The sequence below is a fragment of the Stegostoma tigrinum genome, chromosome 3, assembly GCF_030684315.1.
Source record: "Stegostoma tigrinum isolate sSteTig4 chromosome 3, sSteTig4.hap1, whole genome shotgun sequence".
Taxonomy (NCBI): domain Eukaryota; kingdom Metazoa; phylum Chordata; class Chondrichthyes; order Orectolobiformes; family Stegostomatidae; genus Stegostoma; species Stegostoma tigrinum.
In genome coordinates, this window is record NC_081356.1 from 122,906,022 (window position 1) to 122,922,620 (window position 16,599).

Sequence of the window (16,599 nt, forward strand, 5' to 3'; positions counted from 1 at the left end):
GTAACCGTTGGAAGGACTGAACATTGACAGGCAATCAGCCCTATTCAGTTCCCTCGCAGACTACGTTATCCATGGTTCTGCACTTGTCAGAAAACTGTTCATCTGTTCCATCCTTCAGCTCCGACAACAGGTCATCAACGTGAAATGCTAATTCTGTTTATCTCATCACAGATGGAGTAGATCTGCTGAGTGTGTCCTGGAATTCCTGCTTTGGTGTTTTATTTTCTGTTTTTACACCTGCCCTTTTCGGACACATGATTGAAAATAAAAAGAGGTGTTCAGTTTGGGTTCTGCCTGGGCCATTCAGCTCTTGATCTCATTACAATTTTGGTTCAAACATGGATGAAAGAGCTGAATTGCAGAGATGGCATGTGGGCGACTGCCCTGACATCAAGGTAGCATTTGACCGAACGTGGCACCAATGATCTTTAGCTAAACTGAAGTCAGTTGGAAAATCGGAAACAATATGAAAAATTTCAGCTGCACAAATTCATCAAGGCTCCTTAGACAGCACCTTCCAAAACCACAAAGATCGCCATCTAGAGGACAAGGGCAGCAACACACATAGGAATGCCACCACCTAGATATTCCTTTCCAAATCAATCGCCATCTTGACATGGAAATGTATCGTTATTCTTGCAATGTCACTAGTTAAAAATCCTGTAACTCCCTCCCTAATGGCATTGTGGGGTTACCTGTAGAACATGGACTGCAGCAGCTCAAGAAAGCAGCTCAAGGGCAACTAGGGACAGGTAATAAATGCTGACCCAAACGGAAAAAGCAACGTAAGACATTATCAAAGGCAACATAAAGTACAAAGTGGTTCTTGAGGAGAGACTCGAAAGAGAAGAGTAGGGTATAACAATGTAGCGATGGAACTTTGTGATACAGTGAGCATCAGAGGTCCTAGAAAGTTGATGGTGGCATTTTGAAAATCAAGCAGAAGCTTGGAGCGTTTAAAGACGTGAAGTAGAGCTCAGTCAAGGTTGGGAGTCTTGAAATCAGTGAACTAGAACTGGGAGAGAAATCAGAAAGGATCAGCAGAGGCAAGATCCTTCTCAATGAATTGGAATCTGCATAATGTGGGGCAGTGAAGGTCAAATGATTGACAAGATTACGAGGTATGGAGTCTCCTGCCTTAATATACCCACCCAGATCGAACCTACAGTCTTCTCAACTCATCTTCCAGTTGGTTCCTAACATCTGGCGAAGCTTGCCGATGATACAAAGATAGGTGGACAGGCAGGTAGTACTGAGGAGGTGGGGAGCCTGCAGAAAGATTTAGACAGTTTAAGAGAGTGGTCCAGGAAATGGCTGATGAAATTCAACGTGAGCAAATGTGAGGTTTTGCACTTTGGAAAAAAGCATACAAGCATGGACTAATTTCTAAACAATGAGAAAATTTGTAAAGCAGAAGTACAAAGGGATCTGGGAGTGTTGGTGCAGGATTCTCTAAAGGTTAATTTTCAGGTAGAGTCCGTAATTAAGAAAGCGAATGTAATGTTGTTGTTTATCTCAAGAGGGTTGGAATATAAAAGCAGCGATGTGCTTCTGAGGCTTTATAAAGTTCTAGTTAGGCCCCATTTAGAATACTGTGTCCAATTTTGGGCCCCACACCTCAGGAAGGACATACTGGTGCTGGAGCATGTCCAGCTGAGATTCATGCGGATGATCCCTGGAATGGTAGGTTTAATGTATGATGAACAGCTGAGGATCCTGGGATTGTACTCATTAGAGTTTAGAAGGTTGAGGGGAGATCTAATAGAAACTTACAAGATAATGTATGGTTTAGAAAGGGTGGACACTGGGAAGTTGTTTCTGTTAGGCGGGGAAACTATGACCTGTGGGCACAGCCTTAAAATTAGAGGGGGTAAATTTAAAACGGAAATGAGAAGACATTTCTTCAGCCAAAGAGTGGTGGGCTTGTGGAATTCATTGCCGCAGAGTGCAGTGGAGGCCAAGACGTTAAATGTCTTCAAGGCAGAGATCAATAATTTCTTGATCTCACAAGGAATCAAGGGCTACGGGGAGAGTGCAGGGAAGTGGAGTTGAAATGCCCATCAGCAATGATTAAATGGCAGAGTGGACTTGATGGGCCGAATGGTCTTACTTCCACTCCTATGTCTTATGGTCTTATGGTCTTATGATTACAAATTCTATTTGTAAGCCCATCCCAAGGGCTGTTAGGGATGAGTGATAAATGTTGACCTTGGTAACAACATCCACTTCCTTCGAAAAGAACTTTTTTTTAAAAAGAAAAAGATGTGATAATCACTTTTCAAAGTCGAGTCTCTTGATATCAGTTCTAATTGGACCTTTTACCTTGTTTTCAATTGTGACCCATCAATCTATTAGAATAAATCAATATTTCAATAGGAGCTTCAGAACAGTCCTCAGAATGATAACATCTCAGGCCCCAGTACATAGGCTGAAAAAAAAATTGCAATAAAATTATTATCCCGCGAGCATTCCTGATACACAACACTCTGCAGACAGACACAAACAAGCGTTTCGATTAAATTATACTGAGTGTAGATGGATTGGAGGATACTGCTTTCGTGCATGTTTTTGTTTTTTTAAAATGTAGGCTCCACTCTCTGGGCAGAGGTTCAACATAGTGATTAGACTAAGATAAGAACAGGATGTTCAATTATTCTGATAACTTCTCTGTTCAGTAATTACTCCCCACCCCCACCCCAGAACAAGTAGAAAAAACATTTCCCACCATAGAAAAATTAAGAATTTAATCAGAATGCATTTTTTGGATGGAAAAGTACACATTTTCAACAGAAGATATGGTGTAAAGGGGTGACTTCCTATTGTGTATGCTGATAGATTATGAACCCGCTCTTTGGGTCACAAACTTTAGGCATACTTTCCAATATTTGCACAGGCAAATTCCAAATCACAGAATTGTTATGGTGCAGAAGAATGCTATTCAGCCCATCATTGCTGAGCCAGGCTTTCGAACGAGCTCCAAGTAGTGATATCCCCCCCAGCGTGCTGGTTCTCCTATGTGGAAGGTTTGGGTTTGGATCTTACTCAGATTTGAAGGAGACACAGATAGTCAGCAGCCCCCACAATAGCTGGCAACACTTTACAGATATTTTCCCTTCTCTGGGAAATGAAGAACTACCTCATTTCAAGCATGCTTCAACTTTTGTGTGGCTTTAAATGCAGGACCACTGGTCCTCCCCAGGCATTAAAACTGAAGTAATCCAGCAATAGGCATGAATTCTAGGTCTCTCATTAGTGCCTAACACATATCTGCTAACTCCTCAGGTATTGATGGAATCTTTTATGGCAGACAATGTGCTTATTAAGCAGTAACTAATGAGAAATATGCAAATTCACACAGTATTTGCTTAATTTGCTGTGCGTGGTAGTTCATCTCAGCTGCAGCTATTTGTTAAAACACCAGATGAAGTCATTTCAGTGGTTGAATACTTTTAAAAGGAATAATAAACAAACTACTGCTGCAAGCTTGTGTTGTTTTACTTTTCTCTGTGATCTATATGAAGGGATAGATTGGGATCCCCGATTCCACTGATAAGTGTACAACTATTCCGTCACACTTGAGGAGATGTGCTATCTGGAAGGCAGATCGATGTCAGATATTGGATAACAAGGTATAGAGCTGGATGAACGCAGTAGGCCAAGCAGCGTTGGAGGAGCAGGAAGGGCTTTCTTCTAGACCCTTCTTCAGAAATGTCGGATGTCAGCTCTTTCTCATTTAGATTCTGCAAAGCTGATTCCTTCAAGAATGCAGGCCAAGTAATGACCAGCAGTTAACAGCTTCCTTGCTCCTTCCTTAGCTTCAAATCTCACTTCTGTGTCCAAAAGTTATAGTTTTCAAGAATGAGTTGAGGCTCAAACCCAAAATCTAAATAGCAGTACCATTCTACCAGAGGAGACATGAATTCAAGGCCCCCTTTACTTCTCTCAAACGGGCATGAAAAATGTGAAGTTAATATTTCAATATGGGTGTGGAATCTTCCAGTGTCCCAGTTAGTTACATCACATAAACAGATTGCCTCCTAATTATGATGGAATTAAAGGGGCAGTAAGAACAAGGATATGGAATTCCAAATTTTGATGATCATAAAAAACTTGGAAGCTTTGTGAAGTGTAAAGAGGACATGTGGGACTTCAAAAGAGCATTGACAAGTTAGTGGAAATGGGTGGACAGGTGTCAAATGATATTCAATGCGAACAAATATGAAGTGATCATTCTGCAGCAGAAACATGTAGAGTGATATTGAATGAAGAAGGCAATCATAAAGGGATGCAGAAGTAGGGGCCTATGTCCACAAGAGCAAGGATGTAATGCTGAACCTGCAATAAAACTTGAATTCAACCTCAGTTTAAATATTGGATCCAGTTGTGGGTGCTTCATTTTAGGAAGAATGTGAAAGCATTGGAGAAAGTGCAAAAAATATTTACAATCATGGTTTCAGATATGAAAATCTTGAGATAGCTTAGTAGAGATTAAAGACTTTTTCTTCGCGAAGAGAAGGCTAAGTGAAAATTTGATGCAGGTATTCAAAACCACGTGGGTTTTGGACAGAATAGACAGAAACAAACCATTCCACTCCATAATAATTAAGAATGAGAGGGCACAGATATAATGTAGTTTAAAATTAAACTAAAGATATATGAGAAAAGTCTTGTCCAGGTAGTGAGAGTTTAAGATCTGGAATCCAATGATTGAGAGTGTATTGGAGACAGCTTAAACTGAAACACTGAGAAAGAAATCTGATTATTATCTGCAAAGTAAGAATTTGCAGGGTTTTCAGTGTTTTATATGCACCTTGCCTTTAAGAGAGTTCACCTTGAAGAGTCCATGTGCTATGTGTATGCAATCATCTAACTCTATCCGGAAATTACTCTGCTGTCAGTCTGCAAGCTGCACACACACGAATCAATTGGTTTGCTGTGATGCCTGCTTCAAACTATAGGATATGTTTTGCTGTTTTAAATAAATTATCCCAGAGTTAATGAATCCATGATGATCAATTGACTATTATGCCATTATCATAAACATGACATGGTGAACAGCAATGGAAGACTTCACACGAATGAGACCTATCATGCTTGAATAGTCAGCAAAGAATTAAAGTTACAGGTGAAATACATTCTCTCAGTCTTAATTTGCACCAAAGTTTATGTCACACCACACGATATTTTGTTTGTCACAGTATCAGAGATTGCTAGTAAACTGACAAATCTCCCTTGAGAGGTCAATTTATCTCACCTGGGAAAGACAGTTGATCAGGGTACATAATTGGTCAAAAGCTAGCAAAGGAAGGCTAAAGTAAAATTGTCAGAATATCGACAAAATTTCCGAATATAAACTGGGACACAACAGACCGCCTCACAGACTTTTAAATGTTTAAGAGTTCAGAGCTATAATTTTGAGATTTGAGTGTTTCTAGAGAACATAGAACAGTACAGCACAGACACATCTGGAGTACTGTGTGCACTTTTGGTCACCACACTACCAGAAAGATATGGAAGCTTTGGAGAGAGTACAGAGAAGGTTCACCAGGGTCTTGCCTGGTCTCAAGGGCACTGCCTATGAGGAAACAGTAAAAAGACTAGGATTGATTTCACTGGAAAGATGGCGGCTGAGAGGAGACCTGATAGAAATCTACAAAATTATGAGAGGCACAGACAGGGTGGATACTCAGAGGCTGCTTCCCAAGGTTGAAGTTTCAATTACAATGAGGCACAGGGTCAAGGTCGGGGGGGAACGCTCAAGGGAGATGTGTGAGGGAGGTTTTTCATTCCGAGAGTGGTAGCAGCCTGGATCGCACTACCAGAAGAGGCAATGGAAGCGGACACATTGAAGACATTTAAGAGGAACCTTGAGAGGTACATGAACACGGAGGGAATGGAGGGAAATGGGTCGAAAAATGGCAGGTTTGTTTCTAGATCAGTTAGGGTATGATGGTTGGCACAAGCTTGGAAGGCCGAAGGGCTTGTTCCTGTGCTGTACTTGTTCATTTGTTCATTTGAGCAGACCCTTCAGCCCAGGATGCTGTGTTGAACACGATGCCAAATTAAAGTAATCGCTTCTGCCCGCCCTTGGTCCATATCCCTCCATTCCTTGCATATTCATGTGATCATCTAGAAGTCCCTTAAACACTCCAATTGTATTTGCCTCCTTACCGTCCCCAGCAGAGCAGTCCAGACTCCTACCACTCTGTGTAAAAGACTTACCCCCCTCACATCTCTGTTGAACTTTCCCTCTCTCATCTTAAATGCATGTCCCCTAGTAATAGACATGTCAAGTCTAGGAACAAGGGTTCTGACCGCTTAATATGTAAAAGCAAGCCATGAAGATTTGCTCAGCAATTGAGAATGGGGGTCTACATAAATTTAACACAACAAGTTTAACAGGTGAAGAGCTAATATTTCCCCAAAACATATGGGCCACACCAAAAGATCGAGGCAGAGTGAGGTGAAACAATGCATTCATAGACTAGAATTCACACCATTTCAAAAATAACCTGCATAGACCACTTTGCAAGCAAATTCACAGAAAAGTGCTCATTCTATTTTTTTTCAGAATGGGAGCTAGCAGATGGTACTGGCTTGGAGAGTGGTTTGGCTGACTGGCAGAAGGCAGAGCGTGGGAACAAAGGGGTCATTTTCAGGATGACAGTTAATGATTAGTAAAGTTCTGCAAGAGTCAGTGTTGAGATCACAACAATTTACAACAATATATATGAACAGTCTACATAAAGGAAATGAGGGCATTATTGCTCAATTTCCAGATGACACAAAGAAAGGTGGAGGGACAAGTAGTACTAAGGAAGCAAGAAGTCTGCAAAAGGACCTGGACAGGCTAGGAGAGTAGCTAAAGAAGCAACAGATGGAATACAATCTGGGATATTGGAAGGTTATGCACTTTCATAGGAAACATGGGGTGTAGACTATTTTCTAAATGGGGAAAAGTTTCATAAATCTAAATCTCAAAGGCACTTGGAATTCTAGTTTAGGATTCTCTTAAGGTTAATATGCATCTTCAGCTGGCAGTGAAGGAAGCAAATGCAACGTGAGTATTCATTTCAAGAGGGCTAGAATACAAAAGTAAAAATGTACTGCTGAGGCTGTATAAGGTTCTCGTGAGACTGCATTTGGACTACTGTGAGCGGTTTTAGGCCCCATATCTAAGGAAGGATGTGCTGGCATTGGAGGGGATCCACGGATTTACAAGAACGTCCCGGAGATGAAGGGCTTATCATATGAGGACTCTTGGTCTGTCCTATTTACTGAGTTTAGAAAGATGAGAAGGAATCTCATCAAAACTTACAGAATAATGAGACTCCTGGATAGAGTGGACGTGGATAAAATGCTTCCACTAATGAGAGAGATTAGAACCCAAGAACACAGTCTCGGTGTGAAAGGACGACCCATTATAATTGACATGAGAAGGAATTCCTGAGGCAGAGGGTGGTTAAACTGTGAAACTCATTGTTGCTGAAGGCTACGGAGACCAAGTCATTCTGTGTATTTAACACAGAGACAAATATGGTTTGATGAGTGAGGGGATCAAAGGTTGTGAGGAGAAGGCAAGAGAATTGGGTTGAGAAATATATCAGCCATGATGGGATGGCAAAGCAGACTTGGCCAAATGGTGGAATTCGGCTCTTATATCTGACGGTCTTACATCGAATTAAGGATTCTACTAATAATGGATATACTGATGGATGGACATAAGTGTACAGTGATTCCAACAAAGCTTGCAGGTTCAGAGTAAACAATCACTAGGACATACAAATTTAACTAGATATGTGGAAGGTGAGGTCTTTTATACGCATCAAAGAAATGCCCAAATTTCAGCTAATTTTGCAAGACATAAGAGAAAAATTGCACCTGCCACATGCAATGCATTGGAGCAAAGCCTTATACGGTTAGAAATAGTAACACATCAACCTAAACAGACTGTGCACAAGGGATATCACAAAGATAGATTAAAGATCGTCTTGTATCCCACCAGAATTGATTGTCAAACCTGAATCTGATGATGTACACAGTGAAACTGACAGAATGTCTGGACAGAGTGGACGTCAGGAAGACCTTTCCATTCATAGGGAAGAATGGGACCCAAGGGCATGGCCTTAAAGTAAAGGGAACGCCCTTTAGGATGGGAATGAGGAGAAACTTCTTCAGCCAGAGATTGATGAAACTGTGGAATTCTTTGTCGCAGAAGGTTGTGGAGGCCAGGTCATTAAGTACATTTAAGACCAAGATAGATAGGTTCTTGATCGTCAAGGGGATCAAGGGTTACAGAGAGAAAGTGGCAGAATTGGATTGAAAAACTTATCAGCCATGACTCAATGGTGGAACAGACTCGATGGGCCAAATGTCCAAATTTCTGCTCTTATGTCTTACGGCCTTATGGAAAAGAAGAGTGGTGAGCATATGTATCCAACTGTCAGTCTTGGGGAGAACTTTAATGTCATTAAAGCAACGAAGTATTTAAAGAGATTTAAATGTTTTTTTTTCCTCAGAAAACTTGTGACTATTCATTGTTAGTGAACAGTGGCACAAGGAAAGAGCCAATATACTGCTCCTGTGAATTCTAAAATACATACACTGATAGATATTGGGAGCAAGGTCAGAGCCTACGAATCTATGCATTTTAGCTTTGAACATCTCATCAATTCCATATGCAAAATGGAATGCAAGTACTATTAATCCACTTGGATGTCACAGATGTTTGACATCATAGCCACTGCTGGACAAACAATTGGAAGTGTACCAGTATCTTGTGACCTTGCACAAGTAACAATTCAAGGAATCAAACAATCAACAGCTAGGCAACAGAAATAGTCTGGGTAGGACATTCTTCAAAGGGTCTGAGTGAACTCGATGGGCCAAATGGCCTGCTTTTGCACTTTAGGCATTCTGTGATTCTAAAATGGACAATTCAGGAATTCCCTCATGCCTGGATGAGTGCAACTCCAACAATACTTAAGAAATTTGACACTATCCAGAACAAAGCAGCCCAATTGGTAGGCACATTTAAAAACACTCACTTGCTCCACAACCAATGCTCAGTAGCAGCAATGTGTATCACCTACAACATGCACCGTAGAGTTACACTAGGTCTCCTTAGACAGCAACTTTCAAACTCATAACCATTATATCCGCAAGGACATGGGCAGCAAGTATATGTGATTACCTGAAATATCGCCCACAAAGCTGCACATCATCTGACTTGGAGCTATATTGCTAATCCTTTAGTGTCATTGGGTTAAAATGCTTCAGTTCCTTCCCTAACAACTTTGTTAGACTACCTACTGCAAATGACTGTGAAAGTCCAAGAAGGCAGCTTCTTTCTACAGGGCAATTAAGGAAGTGCAATAAATGCTAGCCCATCCAGTGACACCCGCATCCTCTAAACGAACAGAAATAAATTCTGTGACTGCTTTGTCTTGGCATGTCAGTTGGTCAAAGGATAATCTTCATTATTCTATAATTTTTATAATTTTCTAAGTATTTTGCACATTCTAATTTTACGTTAAGTATGCTATACAATAAAGCATCAGTGAGCTTTGAACAGACATGGGTAACCACAGCATGGTCATTTGAATGTCAACATTTGCATTAAACTCATGTGAATTTTGATATCTTGACTAAGATCACTAGTGATGAGAAACGTGGTTTGTACTATCTATTTCATCCATCCAGAAAGATCCAAATTCTCTAATTCAAAACCAAAAGGCTGTTCTAACTCACATGGGTAGGGTAAGGGAGCAGGTCATGAATCGACCCAGTGGAAAAGCAACTTAGTGTGTCATCAATACATGGGCTGTGTGATTTCCTGAGGGAGGTATAGGGGTGTTGGACAGAATTGCAGCATAGTTGTAACGCTGTTAGATTAGTCATCTACCTAGAGATTCGAGCTAATATCTCCACAGCAGTCAATATCCCCACCATCTACAAAGGACAAGTCAGAAAGTCAGGTGGAATACTCACCACAAGCCTGGTTGAGTGCAACTCCAACAACACTCAGAAAGCTTGACACCACCTCGGAAAAAGTAATCTGTTGGATTGGCACCACATCCACACGCATTCACTCCTGTCCTCATTGACATTAAGTAACAGCAGTGTGTGCTAACTACAAGATGCTCTGCAGAAATTCAACAAAGATCCTGAGACAGCACACTCCAAACCCATGAACATTTATATCTAGAAGATCAAGGGCATCACATACATGGGATCACTATCACCTGCATGTTCACCTCCAAGGCTCCCACCATCCTGAAATGGAAATATATTGCCATTCCTTCAGTGTTGGTAGCTCAACATCCTAGAACTTCCCTTTAAAGACATTATAGGTCTACCTCCAGCACATGGTCTGCAGTGGTTCAAGAAGGAAGCTCATTACCACCTTCTCAAGGGCAATTAGGGATCACCAATCAACCAGAGATGACCACGTCCATTGATTTTGTTTTTAAGTTCATATTGCACCACAGCTGCTGGTGAAATAAAAAATTAATTCATTAATAATTTTGGGATTTGAAAATATCTTTATTAATAACGGCCATGTGTCACTTCCTGACTTCTTCTGGCCTACACGTTATTCCGGACCTAAGGCAATTTGGGAGACTCTTAATAGCCCTCTGAAATGGGCTGTTCAGTTCAAGGGCTGTTTGGAATGAGCAGCAAATACTATCCTTGCCAGTAGCGCACACATCCTAAACAAGACTTAGTATATCTTAGTCTTTAAGTGGAACTTCATTGAATTCCTTTTGGAAGTTGAGGTACATTAGGTTCTGGAAGTGCAATAATGAAAAGTCCAGGACAAGGGAACATAATCTTAAAATTACCTCTAGACTGTCAGGGTAATGTCAGGAATCATTTATCACACACACAACTGTGGAAATTATAATTTTCAGTGCTGGAAATTAGCACTTGCTCTGTAATAACCTGCTCACTGATGTTTAGTTTCCATTCTACAAGGGGCCCACGTAGCTCCTGACTTCATTGCAACCTTAGGCCAAACATGTAGACTAAAGGCCTGAATTGAAAAAATGAGGCGTGAGAGAGAGGAGGGGCAGCCCTTGGCATTAAGGCTGCACTTGATTGTGAGTAGCATCAAAGGGTCTCTAACAACAGTCAATAGGAATCAGGGGAATTCTCCCCTCTCAGAGTTACACCTAGTACAAGGAGAAATGGCTGTGGTTGCTGGCGGTCAGTCAGCTCAGTTCCAGAACATCCCTATTATAGTTCTTCAGTGTGTTGCTCTCGGCCCGACTACCTTTGGCTGCTTTATCTATAACCCTCCCACCATCACATAGGAGAGTCAATTGCCTTGTGTTATTATGGCTGGACTATTAACCCTGGGGACCTGGATTCAAATCCTGCCACGGCAGATGGTGGAATATGAGTTCAATGAAACAACAATCTGGAATTAAGAATCTAATGCTGACCATGAATCTGGTGTCGATTGTGGAAAAGCCCACCTGGTTCACTGTTAACACAGTGTGGAGCTAGATGAACACAGCAGGCCAGGCAGCATGAGAGGAGCAGGAAAGCTGACGTTTTGGGTCGGAACCGTTCTTTGGAAATGGGTAAGGGGAAGAGAGCTGGAAAATACATAGAGAGAGGAGGATGGGCCTGGGGAAGGTAGGTGGATGGTGTTAGGTTGGATGCAGTTGGGGGGTGGTGGGGATTGCTCAGTGGGATGGGTCAAGGAGGCGAGACGAAGGATGGGTGGGGCTGGGGAAGGTAGGTGGGGTGGTGATAGGTTGGATGCAGGTGGGAGTAGTGGGGATTCGTCAGTGGGAAGCGTAGGGTGGATAGATGGGAGAGAAGATGGACACATTGCGTCAGATTATGCAGGCAGGGATGAGAGGAAGGGTTAAACAGGGGGTGAGGCTGGGGCTGGGGAGATTTTAAAACTTGTGAATTCTATGTTTAGGCCATCGGGCTGTAGGCTCCTGAGGCAGGATATGGGGTTTTGCTCCTCCAGTTTGCAGGTGGTGTCATTGTGGCTTGGGGGATGCCCAGAATGGGCGTGTCACCCAGGGAGTGGGAGGGAGAGTTAAAAGAGTTGGCAACCAGAAGGTATTATTGTTTGTCGTGTACAGAGCGCAGATGCTCTACAAAATGGTCCCCGAGTTTACGTTTGGTCTCACTGATGTATAGGAAGCCAAATCGGGAGCGATGGATACAGTAGACCAAGTAGGAGGATGTACAGGTGAACACCTGTTGGATATATGAAGTTTGCTTTGGACCTTGGATGGAGGTAAGAGGGGAGATGTAAGGGCAGATGCAGCACTTCCTGCAGTTGCAAGGAAAGGTGGCGCATGTGGTGGGGTCGAGAGTGTGGAGCAGGTGAATGCGTTGAAGAGAGAGTGGTCCCAATGAAAGGCAGATAGGGGTGGGGAGGGAAATGGCTCTTTGGTTGTGGGGTCGGATTGTAGGTGGCAGAAGTGACAGAGAATGATAAGTTGGATACGAGATTGGTGGGGTGATATACGTGGACAAGGCGGATTCTGTCCTTATTTTTGATGGGGAGGGGTGTTTTGAGGGCAGAAATGCGGGAAATGAAAGAGATGCAGTTGAAGACATTTTTGATCACCGGAAGGGTGATGTCGCAGTCCTTGAAATAGGAGGACATTTGGGATGTCCAGGAGTGGAATGCTCCATCTTGGGAGCAGATGTGGCAAAGGTGGCAAGATTGGGAGTAAGGGATCGCATTCTTGCAGGAAAGGGGGTGAGAGGAGGTGTAGTCCAGGTAGCTGTGGGAGTCATCTGAAATAGATGTCGGTGTTGAGGCGGTTACCAGAGATGAAGACAGAGAGGTCCAGGAAGGGGAGGGAGGCAGCAAGCTGATCCATGTGAATTTGAGGGTGGGTTGAAGGCGTTAGTGATGTTGATGAACTGTTCAAGCTCCTTGTGGGAGCACGAGACAGCAGGAATACAGTCATCAATGTTGCATGCCAGTGTAACAGCAGAAAAGGAACTGTTCCACGTATCCTACAAAGAGGCAGGCATAGCTTGGACCCATGTGGGTTCCCACGGCCACCCGCTTCGTTTGTCGGAAGTGGGAGGAGTTAAAGGAGAAGTTGTTAAGGGTAAGGAAGAGTTCAGTTAGGCGGATGAGGGTGTCAGTGGAGGGGGACTGGTTGGGCCTGCAGGAGGGGAAGTAGTGGAGGCTTTGAGGCATGGGGGATACAGAGTGTACAGGTATTGTTTCAGAGACAGTAGGAACTGCAGATGCTGGAGAATCCGAGATAACAAGATGTAGAGCTGGATGAACACAGCAGGCCAAGTAGCATTGGAGGAGCAGGGAGGCTGGCATTTCTGGCCTAGACCCATCTTCATAAATGGGGGAGGAGAAGGGGGTTCTGAAATAAATAGGGAGAAAGGAGGAGGTGGATAGAAGACGGATAGAGGAGAGAGACAGCTGGAGAGGAGATAGATCAGTCAAAGAGGAGGGGATAGAGACATTAAAGTGAGTGTAGGTAGGGAGGTAGGCAAGAGATAAGTCAGTCAAGGGAGGACGGACAGGTCAAGCAGGTGGGATGAGGTTAGTAGGTAGGAAAAGGAGGTGGGGCTTGAGGTAGGAGGAGGGTATAGGTGGGAGGAAGGACAGGTTAGCGAGGCGGAGATGAGCTGGGCTGGTTTTGGGATGCGGTAGGGGGAGGGGAGATTTTGAAGCTTGTGACGTCTACATTGATACCATTGGGTTGCAGGGTTCCCAAGCGGAATATGAGTTGCTGTTCCTGCAACCTTCGGATAGCATCATTGTGGCACTGCAGGAGGCCCAGGATGGGGCCTCGTCTGCAGAATTGGATGGGGAGTTGAAATGGTTCGCGACTGGGAGCTGCAGTTGTTTCGAGCGAACCAAGCAGAGGTGTTCTGCAAAGCAGTTCCCAAACCTCCGCTTGGTTTCGCCGATGTAGAGGAGGCCACAACAGGAACAGCGCATGTAGTGTACCACATGAGCAGATGTGCAGGTGAACATTTGCTTGATATGGAAAATAATCTTGGGGCGTGGAATGGTGGTGGCGGGGGGGAGGTGTAGGAGCAGGTGTGGCATTTCCTGCGGTTGCAGGGAAAAGTGGTGGATGTGGTATGGTTGGAGGGGAGTGTGAAGGGAAGAAGGGAGTCATGGAGAGAGTGGTCCCTCTGAAAAGCAGACAAGGGTGGGGAGGGAAAAATGTCTTTGGTGGTGGGGTCGAATTGCAGATGGCCGAAGTATCGGAGGATGATGCATTGGATCCAGACGTTGGTGGGGTGGTATGTGAGGACTAGGGGGATTCTGTTTTGGTTTTTATTGCGGGGAGGGGGTGTGAGGGATGTGTTGCAGGAAATGCAGGAGACACGGCCGAGGTCGTTCTTGGTCACTGAGGCGAGGAAGTTGCAGTCCTTGAAAAACGAGGATGAGGACATCTGAGATATATAGGAGTGGAATGCCTCATCCTGGCATCAGATGCAGCAGAGTCGAAGGAATTGGGAATAGGGGATGGCATTTTTGCAGGAAGGTGGGTGGGAGGAGAGTATTCTAAAAGACTTTCCACATCAAGCAGATGTTCACCTGCCCATCTGCTAATGTGGTTTACTGCATCCACTGTTCCAGTTGTAACCTCCTCTACATCGGGGAAAGCAAGTGGAGGCCTGGCGATCTCTTTGCAGAAACCTCCATTTGGTTCACACTAAACAACTGCAGCTCCTAATCGCGAACCACTTCAACTCCCCCTCCCATTCCACAGATGAAATATCCGTCCTGGGCCTCCTGCAGTGCCACAACGATGCTACTCGAAGGTTGCAGGAAAAGCAACTCATATTCCGCTTGGGAACCCTGCAGCCCAATGGTATCAATGTAGACGTCACAAGCTTCAAAATCTCCCCTCCTCCTACCTCATCCCAAAACCAGCCCAGCTCGTCTCCGCTTCCCTAACCTGTCCTTCCTCCCATCTATCCCCTCCTCCCACCTCAAGCCCCACCCCCATCTCCTACCTACTAACCTCATCCCACCCCCTTGACCTGTCCGTCCTCCCTGGACCGACCCATCTTCTCCCTACCTGCCCACCTACACTCACCTTTATTGGCTCCATCCCGCCTCTTTGATCTGTCTGTCTCCTCTCCACCTATCTGCTCCTCTATCCATCTTCTATCCGCCTCCCCTTCCCTCCCTATTTATTTCAGAACCCCCTTCCCCTCCCCCTCCTCCCTTTCTGAAGAAGGGTCTGTGCCCAAAATGTTGGGTTTCCTGTTCCTATGATGCTGTTTGGCCTGCTGTGTTCATCCAGCTCTTCACCTTGTTATCTATGTACAGGGACTGGATGTGAATAGTGAAGATGAGGTGCTGGGTACCAGGGAGTTAGATGTCTTGAGGAAGTGGAGGCTGTGGGTGGTGTCCCGGATGTAGGTGCGGAATTCCTGGACCGGGGGGAAAGACAGTGTCAAGGTAAGCGGAGACGAGTTCAGCAGGGCAGGAGCAGGCAGAGACAACATGTCATCCAAAGCAGTCAGGTTTGTTATCTCCACCTGATTCATTGAAGTCCTTCAGGGAAGGAAACTGCCAACCTTACCTGGTCTGACCTACATGTGACTCCAGGCCCACAGCAATGTGTTGGACTCATAACTTGTCCGCTGGGCAATTAGGGATGGGCAATAAATGCTGCCAGGCACAACCAGCGATGCCCCCATCCTGTGAAAGAATAAAAGAAAATGAGATGCGAAGTAAAGATATTTGCTGATGATTGAGAAAGTTTCAGACTTATTCATGATTCCTCAAATACTGAAGTAGTTCACTTACACATAGAAAAAGATATGGACAACATTTAGTTTTAGTAGGTTCACAATACTATTACATTGTCGTGCCATTTAGTACAGACACAAAGAAGTCAAAAGTTCTTAATAGTTGTCGATAGACCTTCGTCAAGTCAAGAGGGATAGACTTTGCTCAATCACTGTAAGTCAAGGAGAACCTCTGATTTCAGTCCGAAGGTTTAGACACGGTCAATTTGCCACTTAGGGCGGTCGAAATCAGGATGCTCGCTCAGAGTGGCAGGCAATTGAATGCCAGACAACCCAGAAGCTCCTTGAGTCTTTCTGCCCTATTGTAGGCTGCCTTCTTCCCAGATTGAGAGAGAGGCCGGCAGTAAAGGAAATGAAGGTTGGGTGGCAACAGCTGATACTTCTGATGTAAGTGGGGAGTGTCCGGAGTGAGTGAGTGGGGAGTACAGAGGGCATGCAGGGCTAGCAGTGTTGGGTGAGAGTGAGTGAGAGTCAGAATTGAGACGGGTGGAGCTTGAACCTTGGTGCAAGGTGGCTATAGAAACAGTGATAGAGTGAGAGTGTGGCATAAGAAAGATGATGGTGCCACCTACACTGGTACATTGTCGAAGGCAGTTGACCTCCTTCCTGCATAACTCAGACTGCACTGACTCAGGTGGCAAGCTTGAAACAGATAGGCAAGGTCTGGGTCATGGCTTTCCCTGCCAGACCCAGTGCAAGAGGGCACCCCACCTGTGCAACAACCCCTCTGCTACCCGATTGAGGTTCCTGCCTGTAAAGGTGGGCATCAAATTTCTCTTGCTTGCCATTTGGGCAAATGTCAGGGACTTC

The 16,599-nt window shown here is 44.3% G+C and overlaps 1 long non-coding RNA gene across 1 annotated transcript; it reads right to left on the reverse strand.

Annotated features, from left to right (window-relative positions):
* Positions 1-1,160: 1,160 nt before the first annotated feature.
* On the reverse strand, positions 1,161-15,673 carry LOC125451263 (uncharacterized). Its single transcript, XR_007247257.2, has 3 exons — positions 15,561-15,673; positions 2,323-2,428; positions 1,161-1,269 (listed from the first exon to the last, which is right to left on the reverse strand). It is a non-coding gene; the product is annotated as an uncharacterized LOC125451263 (long non-coding RNA).
* Positions 15,674-16,599: the final 926 nt, after the last annotated feature.